The following is a 13,578-nucleotide window of genomic DNA, read 5'->3' as shown; positions in this document are numbered from 1 at the left end:
ACCACTATTTGATGAAGCACCAAAACCACTTTCCATCACTGCTAAGTTTATGGTGTGGATGGCATCCTCCACACACATTCTCAATGCAGAGAGTGGTTTATGTAATGATTTTGTAAACCTTGCTATCATTATAAAGCAATTTATAATGGCATTGCTAGTCTGCCTTCCAAACTACCTAATGATAACAGACTGGTTTCGCTCAAGTCCCCAGTAATCAGATTGCCGTGGATGTGCTCACAAACAGTCCAAGATTACTGGTTAATTAGAGGGAGGGTAAAGGGAGATTGCTCACATTGCTGTTCTGCCAGTTGCATGTAATAAACAACGGTGATGGCACATTACGTCAGGGCATAGTGAGATCAATTCAGATCTTACTTTTGTTTTCTAATAAAGTGACTAGTGTGCTTTCTCATTATGAATCGATCAATCTTCCTAAGCTTTGGTCTGACAGCATCTGCAAGGACTCATGGGTGCAACAAGTCTGGAGATTGCCACAGAAACTAACTTTCTGGGACTTGCTTGTTTAATTGTTCAAATGGGGGTGGGTGGGTGTTCTTATTCTTGCATTATTGCGACGCAAGGTACCATAACTACTATATATCATTGTAGTGGCTATGGTGCCTGAAGTTCTCTAGTTCCATCCCTTCATTTAGTATTAAAGATACATTGTATGCACCATAACTGCTTTATCTAACTGGCTATTGTGTCTGGCGTTTCCTGATGCTATACTTCCATTTAGCATTAAACTTCAGTCCCAAGCAACCCATCCCCTATGTGCTGCTTGGGCTAATGAGGAGCAATGGGTGGCTGTGATTGGCTGAGTGTCAGGCGTCCACATTCAGTGTATCACAGTGGCATTGCAGGTAAGAATCTTTATGGCTACAAGGAAGTGTGTAGTCTTAGTCATACCACCTATTGGGGGTGGAGTTATGGAAGGCCAGAAACTCTCATTCGGTGTTAAACAGCTTGGAAAATGGTTTAACATTGAATGGATGGACAGTGTCAAGTGACTCCAGACACTATAGATAAATTCAATGACATGAAATGGCTATAGTGTCTACAGCCTTATCCTATCGCAGCTGCCCATCACTGGTATGAGTTGACATGGCTGAGAGAGGTCAGCTGACACTCTCAGCCAATCACTGCCACCCACTGCTTCTCTGACTAAATGTGGAAGCATACTTAGCGCTACATGGTTAAGTATAGACATTTTTGGTATTACTTGGTTTGCATTGGCCAAATTTTAACGGGTACTTAAGATGTCCACGTTTTGGTGGTGGCAGTGATTTAGTGCTGACCTGCAAGGTGTAGATAGTATTTGGGGGTTAATTTCCTGTGACATTATGTCCTAGTAGAAAGGCCAAGTCAATAAACCCAGAGGCATATTGGTATTAACATTGCCGCACTCTCCATTGCTCAGTAGTTCATGCATAATGCTGTGGACAGAATTAACCGAATCAAACAGAACACAGAGGGAGCGTGCTTGAGACCCTTCAAAAGTAAAAAGCTGAAATCTAGCAGAAGAGGACACAATGGACTCGCAAGAAACAATGTTTTCATGCAAATCTGAAGCTTTTCTGTATTTTCTGACACCTATTGCAAATCTACAAACCATTAAGATTTGTACCTGCAGTGGCACTGTGATACGCTGAAATCAGACAGCTGACACAGCCAATCTAAGCCACCTATTGCTTTCTCAAGAGCCAAAGCAGCACGGATGGGTTGCTGAGGACTCTTGTTTTGCATTGCATGCTAAATGGAAGGACAAGGGGATTAGGGAACATCAGGGAACTGCAAACACTATAATCCCTTCAACTAGATGAAGCAGTTATGGTGCCTACACTGCAAGCATGCCATAAAACCTCTGTTTTAAACTCTGTATCCTGGAGCCTAGGTGGGCCCTTACTCGTGGCCTCTTAGTAGTTAGCTGGGGGAGGGGGTGGTGAAATTCCATTAATACAGGAGATAATATTGAAACCCTTTAGGAATTCTCCCTGCAGATAATTATGTAATGAGACTTAGGAAAAAACAAACTAAAGTGCGGATCCTTGTTCATCTCATCTCCAGCTGTTTGACGATGTGGTTTTCATAATTTCAAAACAATCTAACAGTGAGGTCAAGTGATCTCCCACTGGCTCCTCATTAAATTTAACATGTTTGTATTTATTTTATTAAGATCTGATCACAAGGGGCGGGGTCTGAGCGCAGAGCTGAACAGACGCATGCAGGCACAGCTCCCGCACTGCATGGCGCTCAAAGCGACTAAACTGCACGATACAGCCCAGAAACGCTATAAAACGGGCCACCAGCAGACGGGTAAAGCTACGCTGAATGTTCTGATACCAGACATGAAGCTAACACAGCCGGATTACCGGGATTCGCATTCAAGGCCTAGCACGGCAAGCAACCTGAACGCTGGGGGAGGCGGCCGATCCCCCGACACAGGGACGGCTAAGCATGACAGCTCTCCTGTTCCCCTGTTACACCTCCCCCCCCCATGGACCGGTGGGGGTCATCCCGGTCCCCGCTGGAAACTCACACTCACCCGCCACGGGGAGAAACACCGTCTGACGGCAAGCTACACGAGGCGCCCAAGATGGCCGCCATGCACCATCTCGGGCAACACACAACGGATCTGAGGCTCCAGCAATGGAGATCGCACTTTGAAACCCGGTTCGATCAGATATGCGATGCATTTTGGAGCAGCCTACGACATAGGCCTCCATCCCAGACCCCTCAGGCAAAACGAGAGATCGCACCAACGGCAGTCCGCCTGTCCCACTCCGGGCAGAGGACCCACGCGGGTGGGCACCCACTCCGCCACGCTTCCAACCGGAAGGCTCCCTGCAAGACGCAGAACTCCGGGAGTCAGGTACGAAGACCTGCGGTATCTAAATCCGCTAAGCGGCGCCGCACAAAGCAGCGAACAACCGGGAGGAGACGGGAAAGGGATGGACACAGCCAGCATGGGAGCCGACCCGGCTCTGATCCTACATACCAAGCGGAGTCCAAACAGAGACCCGAGCGACCACGCTCATGAACGGGCCACACATCAAGCGAAGAGACACCCCATGCAGAGGACCAGAAAGGCTGCTTACCGTTTTACATGCCCGGCGAGCTTCCCGAACCGGGGGATTGGCTGAATCAGAGACACTCTTTGCACAGCGGACACTGAAGCTAAACTCAGAGCCCGCCATGATGATGATGGACGCCTTCTTGCCCTAAAGCTACACCATACCGCAATTACCATACCGTTCTCCAGCGGATACCTCACCTAGCAACTGCTAACTGTATGACTTTCTAACCTCTCAATGCCCATCTCATTATGTTGGGTTTGTGGTACCCGGTTTCTAGCGACCTACCACTTAAATGTATCACGACACAAATAGAGCATGTTATGCCCTGGGTGAATAGAAATATATCTACACAACATAGGCAGGCTTTAGCGATGTTATATGATGTTTTCCAGCTTATAAACCCATAGTTCAGCTTTGAGGGACACCCTTTCAAACAGCTACTGCTACTACACCATCAGGGCCTCTATACTATGACTAAGACAGCACAGCAAACTAGAATTGACAACTAAACGTCAGTACATCTCATTATAATATAGCTTAACTTACTTTATCGACCTTGCTTCACGTGGGCAGGTTCATGTCCATGTCCCTATACTGGCGCCTGAGGTTACAGCATGTATCAGTCATTTTGCGTTTAAGTGCCTGCCAGCATACGATGGGTGTATAGCCTACTGATTGTCAGGAAAACGTAAATATATATCTGAATACAGTCTATCTCCACCTTGAGCAGTACAGTACCTAGCTAAAATGTATAGATCGGGGCAAAACATCTAACTTACTGCCTAACCACTGACCAAATCCACTTAACCTAGCGTAATCTTGATGCATAGGCTCCAGTTTATCCTTATTTACCTGATTTAGGTAGCCTAGAATAATTAACGTTGTCACTATCTCAATATATTCTGGACTGCTCTCACAATGTATGTCGTAAGCCAACACTATCTAAGTATCGAAAACATAGCCAAAGCATAGATCTAGCCTAAAGAATCCAAGCTACCTACACAAGCGATTGTTCCTACCTGTTATTTAAAAATTGTGCCTGTTTTTTCTGTGCTCCGCATGTTGAGCGTTTGAAAAAAGTTGGAGGACTGCTTTTGGGGCACCTCCTACCTACCTGTGATCAATATATGCACAACAAAAATAAAGAATTAAAAAAAAAAAAGGATCTGATCACAAGTGGATTAACGGGATAAAGCTGACACTCCACCAAGTGTTTGCATATATGAGAACATGGCTCTATAGTCATTTTAAAGAGTTACCCCAAGCACCATAACCACTACAGCCTGCTGTAGTGATAATGATGTCAGAAGTACACTGGTCTGGGTTTCAGTTAATGAAGCAAATCACTTAGTAATCCTCTTGCCTGGTTCCCCACAGGGCTCCGAGGCTCCTCTCCTGCTGAGCAGAGCTACAAAAGCCAATTGAGTCACCATTCAGTCGCAGTAAATGAAACTTTGCATAGAACTGACATTGAGTCTAGGACTCAATGGGACTTCGGGGCTGGCTAGTGGCACCTCATGACGCTCCCAGAGTTAAAGTTACACTTCTGGCAGCTAGTGGGGTTAAACTCCGTATCTGCAGCATTTTACACAGAAATACTGCAATACAGATTCCAGACACTATGACCACTTCATATCACTGAAGTGGTCATGGTGCATTAGGAAACAACAAGTCTGGGACTCTGTCTTCAGAAAAGGATGAAGATAGATCTTTGCCATTTTGTTAGTGAAGCAGTGAGACTGTAGCCCAGTATTAGGCCTAGGGTTTATGTTAATAATAATAAAATTGAGATAGAAGACAAATATTGCAATTGAACTAATGTAGAACTCTAATGTAGTGTACAAGTGGTCATGGTTTGTTTTTGCTTTAAGAAAAAACATGATAGTGACAAACAAGTGGAAATAAATGGCATTTGTTTGTTTAACATTTCTTAAAATACAACATTAATGGACCACTATAGGCACCCAGACCACTTCAGCTCAATGAAGTGGTCTGGGTGCCAGGTCCCTCTAGGGTTAACCCTGCCTGTTGTAAACATAGCAGTTTCAGAGAAACTGCTATGTTTACATTAGGGTTAATCCATCCTCTAGTGGCTGTCTCATTGACAGCCGCTAGAGGCGCTTCTCACTTTGATTTTCACAGTGAGAAGATGCCAGCGTCCATAGGAAAGCATTGAGAACGCTTTCCTATGGACTGACTGAATGCGCATTCAGCCAATGATGTCCAAAGGAGGAGGAGAGTCCCCAGCGCCGAGGGAGCCCAGCGCTGGAGAAAGGTAAGATTTTTAACCCCTTCCTCCAACTTCAGCCCGGCAGGAGGGGGACCATGAGGGTGGGGGCACACTCATGGCACTATAGTGCCAGGAAAAGGAGTTTGTTTTCCTGGCACTATAGTAGTCCTTTAAACATGCAATTGAAAAATGTATTCAAAACCATTGGGCACTCTGCAACTTGTAGTGCATGTTGTACCTGTCCGATAACTGTTTATAAAGATGCATCACTCTTTCATGTAGTAACCTAAGAAAACTTACAACAATTTTTTCTTAACTTCCTGAGTTATTAATATAAAAGGTTTCAGTCACTTACAATAGGAACAAACTTTTTTTTTTTCCCTTTACATATGCAAACAGACTTGTAAACTTGGTCAGTGCAGCTTAAATTATTGTTGCTCTAAATTTTGTTGCTGTGAAGCGAAGTGATACAGTTATAAACAATAGATATAGCTGTGAAATTTGTTGCCATGGAGATCAGAAAAACACGCATACACACAGCACATGTTACACATGAGATCGAAAGATAGAGGACTCTTATTGGTCTCCAAGATGGACTGTGTGTGTATACAGGGGGCACACTGGGGCAGATGTCTTGGTTTGTGATGAAAGCATTATTGGTTTCCTCATGAGTCCAGGCAGTTTTGTCTATAATAAATTACTTACACTAGTGTGAGAAATGTGTATAAACAGACTAAGCATTTTCTGGAATACAGAAGGAACCAGAACTGCAGCAAAGGGTCAGTTTCATACTTGGACCTCTTTTAAGATGGAAAGTGCAAACATTAAACTGCATGATAAAGAATGTGTGCATGGAGAATGGAATACAAACAGCCAATACAACATGTTAGCTGCAATGTTCTCCTATTCAGGATGGGTTCCTTCATTTCCAAGTTATGGTTTGCAATTTGAAGCCTAGTCCAACATGATCTCTGATGTGGTATCTACTTTATTCTGTTATCTTATGCCTACAAACTAAATTTGGAGAATTGGAAGCTCCTAAGCAGGAACGTACATTAGCTATATTGAGCAAAGCCTCAGGTCTGTGTGAGTGCCTCTGAATCTCTTAAAGGACCACTATAGGCACCCAGACATCGGAAGGAGGAGGAGAGTCCCCAGCGCCGAGGGAGCCCGGCGCTGGAGAAAGGCAAGTGTTTAAACCCTTCCTCCCCCTTCAGCACAGCGGGAGGGGGGCCATGAGAGTGGGGGCACCCTCAGGGCACTATAGTGCAAGGAAAACGAGTTTGTTTTCCTGGCACTATGGTGGTCTTTTAAAGTCTTCACGTCAGCACTCTGCCCCTGATTCATGTCTGGTGCTTCCATCAGTTATTCTCCATGGTGAAAGGGAGTGGGGGGGGGGAAATATGTACCCTTCTCACTCTCTCTCCTCAATGGGTAGCTGCTAATTGGCTGAGAGCTACCAGATTGAAGCCTCTGACACAGAGCAGAAGTTCAGCGGCTGAGCAATTAGGCACCGTCTTGAAGACTTTGGAATTAAACAGTGTGTTAATGTGTCCAGAGTGGTCATTGTAAGTCATTTGTAAATAGTAGATTATGGTCATGGTCATAAAAGCTCACAATGTAGTGTGTGCTGCATGTTAAAAGGGACACTATAGTCACCAGAACAACTACAGCATATTGCATTTGTTCTGGTGAGTAAAATCATTCCCTTCAGGCTTTTTTCTGTAAACACTGTCTTTTTAGAGAAAATGCAGTGTTTACATTCTAGTCTAGTGATAACTCGACTGGCCAGTCCTCAGATGGCTGCTAATGTGGCTTCCTGGTGCAGTGCTGCACAGTGAGCAGCACTGCTATTCAGTGTCTCCACCCTCTGCATGCAGACACTGAGCTTTCCTCATAGAGATGCACTGATTCAGTTCATCTCTATGAGTAGATGCTGATTGGCCAGGGCTGTGTGACTTGTGCAGACTCTGCCATCCTGATCTGCCTCCTCGACAGTCTCAGCCATGGGGAAGCACTATGATTGGCTCAGACCACCACTTCTGGTGATGTCAACAGACAAGAGGGAGGTCAAAGGCAGATGGGGGCACAGTCAGCAGCTGCAGACTTGAATACAAGTAAGATTTTACTATATTAGATAGACCAATTGGGAGGGGGTAGATGGTGGTTTTAACACTATAGGGTCAGGAATACATGTTTGTGTTCCTGACCCTATAGTGTTCCTTTAAAATCGTTGTTTATAATGGCAACCTATTGGGTGTTGTCCAAAGATTAGTTTACAAGATAACAATTAGTAAACTCTTTAGTGGTTTAAGGTTTCACTGGCCATGAATTTAAAAATATGTTTTGCCTGTGTCAAGGTTAAAGCCCAGGCAAAATAGAAAAGATACAGTTTTGAATAAAACTATGCCAGTTATAGTACTCTGTGTATATCCACTGATGAACTTCCTGACTGCTTTAAGGGCAATTTGTACCAATTAGGCTTGTTTGGTAGAGGTGGAGAGTAAAATGCTGAACATGGGCTGCCTTTGCGTCATATTGTAAGCCCACTCTCAAACACCTATTATAGTAATCACACACAGATTTCCAAAAGCCCTGAATGCTGGCACAGGCCCAAATGTAGTGGAATAGATCATTTCCCTCACAACATTTAGAATAATTATCCAAATCACAGTTAAAACCGTTTCAGCTGGGAGTGGAGAGACTTCAAGCACTATAACGGTTACAGCATACATTACAGCTTTCATCACTGTGACCCTATACAGGGTTATTCAACAAAATGAGAATTTAAAGAGAATTTCAAGTAGTCTAATTGAAAACCCAGCTGGCTTAGAGAACTTTTCCCGTTATGCCATTTTGACCTTTTATTTGAAATTTACTTTAAATTCTCATTTTAGTAAACAGCCCTGTACAATGTATAAGGGTTTTTAAAATCTCCCTGTTATAAGTGGACCCCTTCCATGTAGATATCACAAAAAGAGGGTTAAGATTCCAAGTGTCGGAGTGTTTTTTTCATATTGGATACATGCTCAATGTCGTCTCCTTCTGTGCATCATCAGGTCTATAGCTCCATTCAATAAAGCATGAGTAGATCCATCAGGAAGGCGACAGCAGCAATGGGGAAACTGATATCGCCATGGCAGCAGATTCATTCATCTAATGTGTGGAACTACTAGTTTATTGGGTAATCTTGGCTTCCATTGAAAATTGTGGGACCGTCAGTTGGAGCTCTGACAGGCTAAAAGCAGTCAGCTGACACTCTCAGCCAATCACAGCTGCCCGTTGCTGCTCAGGCTAATACTTATTAGCCAAAGCAGCACAGAGGAGATGGACTACTGGGGATTCTTGTTAAGCAGTAAAACATTAAAAAACTGTTCAATGCTGGGGCGTGGCCTGTAGCTCAGGCGCAGCGGTCGCATGTTGGAGTAGCTCCGTGCTACCACGGCCTAAAATCAGCGGAACGAGCACCTAAACAGCGGAAAATACTGCACCCGCGACGATGTCACAGACCAAGGGTCGCAGACAAACAGAAAGGAGCGAAAAAAATGATTTTTTTGCCGCTCGGAATGCCCAGGGGAAATTGCCGGCGAGACCGGAGGAGTTCCAAGATGGCGCCCAAGATGAATCCTCTGCGCAGCAGGGACACTCAAAAGAAGACGGGCCCGCAACTCAGAGCATGATCCAAAAAATGCTGGACGATATGCACCAAAAGATACAACTCACCCTCCACACATCACTAAACGAAATCAAGTCTGAAATCCACGATCTGGGCACACGCACGTCTTCACTGGAAGACAAGATGGCGGACCACGCCGAAGCCTATAATGCCATGCGGGCTGAAATGAACGAAATGCAAGACACAATGTTGGCCTATGAGAACAAGCTGGCAGACATGGAAGATAGATCCAGACGAAATAACCTGCGCCTGAGAGGGATTGCGGAAACGGTCAGCACAGCAGATCTGCACGCATACTTACAGGGGTTGTTTAAACTCCTTATCCCAGACATGCACCAAGACATGCTCCTATTAGACAGGTACCACAGAGTTCCTAAACCAAGATTCCTTACATCTGATGAGCCCAGAGACACCCTAGTGAGACTCCATTACTTTCATGTAAAGGAAGATATCATGAGGGCAAACAGGCAACGCCAGAATCTACCATCACCTTACCAAGGGATTACAATCTATGCTGACATATCGGCAGTGACACTGAAAAAAAGGAAAGCCTTTGCATGCATCACAGAGAGCCTGAGGCAACATAAGAAGCCATATAGATGGGGATTCCCAGTCAAACTATTGGTCATGCACGAAGGCAAGATGACAGCCATCACGTCTCCTGAAGCGGGTATTCAAGCTTTGAAAGATTGGGGCCTACCACCACCAAAGACACCAACCCAAGCCGCAGGAAGGTCCACGCTACCTCCCACGTGGAAGAAGGTCACCAGGAACAGATAGGGCTGTAGCCCGCAACCTAAGACTGTGGCAGGTACCTCATAGAGACATTGAGATTGGGACTCTAAAAAGGGGAAAACGCCCGCCAAGAGGTCCAAGGTCGGTAACCTCATCATGTTATTGCGGTTACACTCCTAACTAACAAGGTAAAACCGGGGCCTGGGGGCGACTCACTTGATCTCACCACCCATGAGATTCCTAATGGGAAGGTTATTGTTAATGTCAAAGGTAATTTTAATGTCTAAAGATGACTGGTGCGTATACCAACGTTCCACCCAACACAGGCCGTAAGACCGTTGTGGACAGGCATGGAAGTAGGATACTTCCTACCCCACAGTGCCAAAGTTAGGCACCAAGCCATCACCATGGCAATATGTTTAGTTTTATATGTTTATGTTCAATTGTTAGACATCCATGTTTTTCTATGTACGCGTTCATTGCAGGTACCACCTTACACCTTAACACCCACTATAGCTCCACCTCCAGATGGGAACAACCCCAGACTCTGTAAACGTCATAGGGAGCGGACACCATGTTCGATGCAGCTGGGAACGGTGTCCCTCCCCAAAACAGATAGCACTAACAAACCACAAATCGTAATTCGACTGTATAACCCCCCATGAAAATATACTCTCATAATACTAAAGGGCTTAACCACCCAGCGAAGCGTGGGCTGCTTCGAAAAGATTTGCAGAAACTAAAACCCGACATAGTATGCCTACAAGAAACCCACTTCAAAGCCAATGAACACTCACCTTTATTTTGTCAAGATTACCCCCACCAATTCCACGCCACGTACTCAAATAAATCGAAAGGGGCATCAATACTTATCAGTAAGGATGTAGCGTTCACACTAATAAGTTCAGAGGTAGACACAGAGGGCAGATATGCTATGGTGGTGGGGAAATTTAATGGGGTCGTATATTCCATTGCAAGTGTATATGCCCCGAACCAGGAACAAAGAAACTTCCTCCACAAGGTGTTCAAAAAATTGTTGTCCATAAGCCAGGGAATAGGGGTAATTTGTGGCGATTTTAACCATGTACTAGACCCTTCGATAGACACCACTGGACCGCATACACCAGCCAGACTGAAACCGCTTAAGAGACAAGGCAGAGCAATACAAAAACTGCTCCAAGACAACCACTACTATGACGTGTGGCGAGCTTTACATGTGGGAGAACGGGGGTACACATTTTTGTCCACTGTACACAATACATACTCTCGCATAGATAGTATATGGGTAGCAGGCCAACATTTGGAACAAGTCAGGAACTGCGATATAGCTCCACTAACGTGGTCAGACCATGCGCCAGTAGTGGCGACATTGACAGACTTATATGACTCCACACATAGAAGCCCATGGAGACTAAACGCCTCGCTTCTCACGGATAGCAAATTCAGGAAGACGTTAGAAACAGAGCTCGGTCATTACTTTACAGAAAACAATACAGGAGACATATCCCAAAACACACTGTGGCAAGCGCATAAATTAGTAGCCAGAGGCCTTTTGATAAAAAGAGCGTCGCATTTAAAATGGTTGGCACAAGCTCAGATGAGGCAGTGGCAAAAGGAGCTGCAGGACCTTAACACACAAAACCAACAAGCCCCCACACAGGAACTAAAAAAGCGCATTATGGAGATAACTCAGGCCATACACGCAAAAGCCATAGAAAGGACAGGGCTACACCTGCAAAAACTAAAAGCCAACCAATACTCTCAGGGAAATAAAGCAGGCAAACTAACAGCTAATCTCCTCAAATCGAAGCAAGCACAACAGAAAATAGCTTACTTAACATCGCCAGAGGGGCACAAAATAACAGCACCGAAAGATATCAGTAACACATTTGCAAATTACTATGCCTCTCTGTATAACCTAACAGAGGATGCGAACACACACCAGCCCACCCCACAAGAGATTGGCTCCTACCTACAAGCCATACCCTTGCCAACATTCACCCCGCAACAACAACAAATATTAGCGGCTACTATAACACCAAAGGAGGTGGAGGAAGCTATTAACCTACTACCATCGGGAAAGGCACCAGGCCCGGATGGGTTCGCGAACTGCTACTACAAGCAGTTCGCCCCCATCCTAACGCCTCACCTAACGAAAGCGTTTAACGAGGCCACAGCAACACAACAGCTACCGGCCGAATCCCTGCTGGCACACATCATTACACTTCCAAAACCAGGCAAACCTCCCACATACCCTCAAAACTTCCGCCCAATATCCCTGCTCAACACTGACGCCAAGCTGTATGCAAAGATTTATGCAAGGCGACTGAGTGGGCTGCTCACACAGATTATCCATACAGACCAAGTAGGGTTTATCAAGAATAGACAAGGGGGCGTACAAGAAAAGTACTAGACATTGTTCACAGTGTCAAGAAGCTAAAAGTGGGAGGAGTGCTAGTGTCCTTAGACGCAGAAAAAGCCTTCGACCGACTGGGATGGGAGTTCCTAGAGCAGGTCCTTAGGAAGTTCGGGGTACCAGAGGGATTCATCTCAGCGGTCAAGGCTCTATACCACTCACCAACAGCGAGGGTCATCAATGCAGGTTTTGTCTCGGAACCTCTCAAGATCACAAACGGCTCCAGACAAGGCTGCCCGTTGTCGCCCCTCCTATACGTCATGGCCTTAGAACCCCTAGCAGCAGCAATTAGACAACACTCCTCCATACATGGGGTGACAATAGGGGATAAAGAATACAAGGCGAGTCTATTCGCAGATGATGTCCTTCTGACCCTGACACAACCCCACATATCACTTCCCAACCTCATGGCTACCATCACAGAGTATGGGAAACACTCCTACTACAAGTTAAATGTCACGAAGACGCAGGCGATGGGGATGGGGATACCAAAAGAAACACTAGCTAGACTCAAAAGCGCCTTCCCATTCGACTGGCGAGGGGACCACTTAACATACTTAGGCATACGCATCCCACCGAGTACTGATAAACTGCTAGAGCTCAATTACTCCAAGCTTCTGAAGGAAACAGCAACCACACTGGGATCATGGGAAGGAAAATATCTATCATGGATAGGAAGAATTACAGCGCTAAAAATGATGCTGCTCCCAAAACTCCAATATCTCTTGAGAACCCTCCCCATAAAACTGCCACTAGCGTACCTGACCTCCTTCCAGAGACTGATAACTAGATTTGTATGGGCAAACAAAAAACCCAGAGTAGCAATTAGAACGCTACAAATACCACTCAGAAAAGGGGGATTAGGCATGCCAAGTGTACGTGACTATTATAGGGCGGCCCAACTATCAGCGATCAAAGTGGCAACGGCGGGAGGGGAAGCTCCGCAATGGACAAAGATAGAATCGTACTGGACACAATGTGCATCCCTCAGGGACCTACTATGGCTTCCACAAAAACTTCGGCCCCGACACATACTCCCACTAGCTACCACACAACTGACATTGCACTTCTGGGACGAAAACAGGAAGAGGGAAGGGAAAGAGGGGACACTCTCTGGGGACGCCCCAATCTCATGCTTAGCAATAGGGATCCCGACATTCGACGCAAAAAAATGGTCAGAAAGAGGGTGCTCTACAATTGCCCACATGTACCAAGGGGACCAGCTAATGCACTTCCCAGACCTACAAGCGAGATACGGCATACCCTGCAATGCATTATTCTCATACTTGCAGCTAAAATCCTTACTCACAGGGATACCAATATATCACCAAGGGTCAGCCAACAACCATTCTATAGAACACCTGTGCCTCTCTAGTAAACCTCCCAAGAAAACGATCTCCAAGATCTATAACACGCTTATAGTCGACAGGATAGACTCGGACAT

At 45.4% G+C, this 13,578-nt stretch overlaps 1 protein-coding gene across 2 annotated transcripts in view; it reads right to left on the bottom strand.

The window, feature by feature from the left end:
* Positions 1 to 13,578, bottom strand: part of FNBP1L (formin binding protein 1 like) — a 116,844-nt gene that overhangs the window by 31,825 nt on the left and 71,441 nt on the right. The window lies entirely within an intron of this gene.

This window comes from Pelobates fuscus, chromosome 7 (assembly GCF_036172605.1).
Source record: "Pelobates fuscus isolate aPelFus1 chromosome 7, aPelFus1.pri, whole genome shotgun sequence".
Taxonomy (NCBI): Eukaryota; Metazoa; Chordata; class Amphibia; order Anura; family Pelobatidae; genus Pelobates; species Pelobates fuscus.
The sequence above is the reverse complement of the archived record's forward strand: the minus strand, read 5'-3'. Positions and strand labels throughout refer to the sequence as shown.